At 40.2% G+C, this 2,678-nt stretch overlaps 1 pseudogene across 1 annotated transcript; it reads right to left on the bottom strand.

Annotated features, from left to right (window-relative positions):
* Positions 1-732: 732 nt before the first annotated feature.
* LOC308263361 (large ribosomal subunit protein eL38-like) lies at positions 733-941 on the bottom strand (annotated as a pseudogene). Its single transcript has one exon. The product of its transcript is annotated as a large ribosomal subunit protein eL38-like (transcript).
* Positions 942-2,678: the final 1,737 nt, after the last annotated feature.

Raw genomic sequence — 2,678 nt, 5'->3', positions numbered from 1 at the left:
AATTCTTCCAAAGTAATGGCTATTGAACTATTTTTCTTTTGAGCAACTGGAACAATCTATTGGCAGTTAACAAAACAGATGAGATGGGGCAAGAGAGCAGATTTTTGTGGAGTGGAAGAAGAGAAAAAGAATGTGGCTATGTCAACTTTGAGATGCCTCTAGGCACCTGCATGAAAATGTCCCGTGTACAGTTGGATCTATGAGTCTGAAGTTCCAGAGACAGGTGTAGTTTGGAGACAGAAAGTTGAGAATTTTCAGAATATAGATGAAGCTTAAGGCCATGACCTAGAATACATTCAGCTAAAAAGAGAATGTAAATACAGAAGAAAGGTATTTAGCTGGGGGGCACTCTAACATTTAGAGGTTAGGAAGATGTAAAAAATTAGCAAAAGCAACTGAAAAAGAAAAATCAGTAAGGTGAGAAGAGAACTTGATGCCCCAAGTACCAAGTCGAGGAGAAAGTGATCTTTTTCATCAAACGCTGCTGATAGGTCAAGTCAAATATGAAATGAAAATAGATCATTGGGTTTTTACAAATTGGTGATCATTGGTGGTGTGTGGGGCAAAAACCCAGTGCAGGAGCAGGTTTGTGGATAATTAGGAAAAGAGGAGAATTAATGAAAGCAGAGAAATAGAGGAGAAAAATGTGAGATTAAGAGGGTTTTCTCCTTCTTTTCTTTTTTCTTTTTCTTCTTCTTTTTCTTTAAAACTTTTAATACAGGTAAAATCAGCTCATTTCAGCTCCTTCACTGCTAAACCTGGGGGCAGGGACTGCTTCATTTTCTCTGTCTTCTCCTTGTCCGTGTTGACCAAGGTACAAAGATACCTGCTACAGCCTGAACTTCACATTATCCTTGTTCTTCTTAATCTCGAAAGACTTGGCCTCCTTCCGCCTGGCTGTGAGCAGGTAAATCCTTGATTTCTTCAATTTTCTGGAGCATGGCGACGGGCGCACAGCACGGACAGGCACAGCAGGCGCCTAAGTTGCTGAGAGGCTCACTAAATTGTTGAGGCTGGCCTCAAACCTGTGATCCTCCTGTCTCAGTCTCTCAAGTATTAGGATTACAGATATATGTCACCTTTCCTGGATATTGGTTATAAATATTTATTTATTTATTTATTTATTTATTTATTTATTTATTTCAGAAAGGCTCTCCTTTTCTTTAGAAGTGGGAAAAGTATAGCAAGTTTATAGGCTGATGAAAAAGATCCGGGAGAGAGACAGAAAATTGATGGTTCAGGAAGAGAATGGCTTTAGTAATTTTCTTGAATATAAATGAATGATATGGGATCCAGTGGCCGTGAAGGACAGTTGGTAGAATGAGAGTAAAAGGGTGTGGGTGCACATACACTAGTAGATATGATTGAGCGTATGTCATTATCTTGTTATTGATTCCCCTTTCTTAGAGAAATAGGAACTGAAGCCATTGGTCAAGAGTGACAACAGAGGAGATACTGCAGTTTATCAAAGAGAAAGACATTAAATATTTGTCTAGAAGAGTGGCAGAAGAGAGGGATTAGCAAAGTGTACTCGACATACTAGGCAGTATCAAAGGTCTACATGAGAGATCACTGGTCAAAAATTTACTTTTTCTGTTTTTATTTTTTGGTACTAGGTATGGAAGCCAAGGGCATTCTACTTCTGAGATACACCCATATCTCTTATTATTTTTTAAATTTGGAAACAGTGCCTGTGTGTGTGTGTGTGTGTGTGTGTGTGTGTGTGTGTGTTACTAGGGGTGAAACCAGGGGCTTTTCTACCTTCGGGCTATACTCCCAGACCTATTTCATACTTTTATTTGGAAACAGGGTCTCACTAAGTAGCTGAGACTGGCTTTGAACCTGTGCCATCCTCCTGTCTCAGCCTCCCAAACTCTGGGATTACAAGCAAGAGCCACCATACCCAGCTGGAAACAGTGTCTAAGTTGCTGAGAGGCTCACTAAATTGTTGAGGCTGACCTCAAACCTGTAATCCTCCTGTCTCAGTCTCTCAAGTATTAGGATTACAGGCATATGTCACCTTTCCTGGATATTGGTCATAAATTTTATTTATTTATTTATTTATTTATTTATTTATTTATTTCAGTACTGGGGATGAAACCCAGGGGCATTCTATCTCTGAGCTGCATCCCCAGCCCTATTTTTTATTCTTAATTTGAAACAGGGTGTCACTGAGTTGCAAAGGACCTCACTAAGTAGCTGAGGCTGTTCGTGAACTAGGATCCTCCTGTCTCAGCTTCCCAAATGCTGGGATTATAAGCATGTGCCACCACACATAGCTTGCATTTATTTATTTATTTACTTATTTATTTATTTATTGTAGTACTGGGGATTTATTTACTTATTTATTTATTTATTGTAGTACTGGGGATTGAACCCATGGGCATTTTACTTCTGAGCTCCACCTCCAGCCCTCTTTTTTATTCTTTATTTTGAAACAGGGTCCCAGTAAGTTGCAGAGGGCCTCACTAAGTAGCTGAGGCTGCCCACCAACCTTCGATCCTCCTATTTCAACTTCACAAGTACTGGAATTACAAGTGTGTACCACTACACCTGGCTACTGGTCATAAATTTAAAATGAGATCTGTTAGCACGTGTGTGTGTGTGTGTGTGCGCGCGCGTGCACGCGCTACTGGGATTGGAGTCCAGGGGCCTTCTACTTCTGGGCTACACCACCA

This window comes from Muscardinus avellanarius, assembly GCF_963383645.1.
Source record: "Muscardinus avellanarius genome assembly, chromosome: 5".
Lineage (NCBI taxonomy): Eukaryota > Metazoa > Chordata > Mammalia > Rodentia > Gliridae > Muscardinus > Muscardinus avellanarius.
The sequence above is the reverse complement of the archived record's forward strand: the minus strand, read 5'-3'. Positions and strand labels throughout refer to the sequence as shown.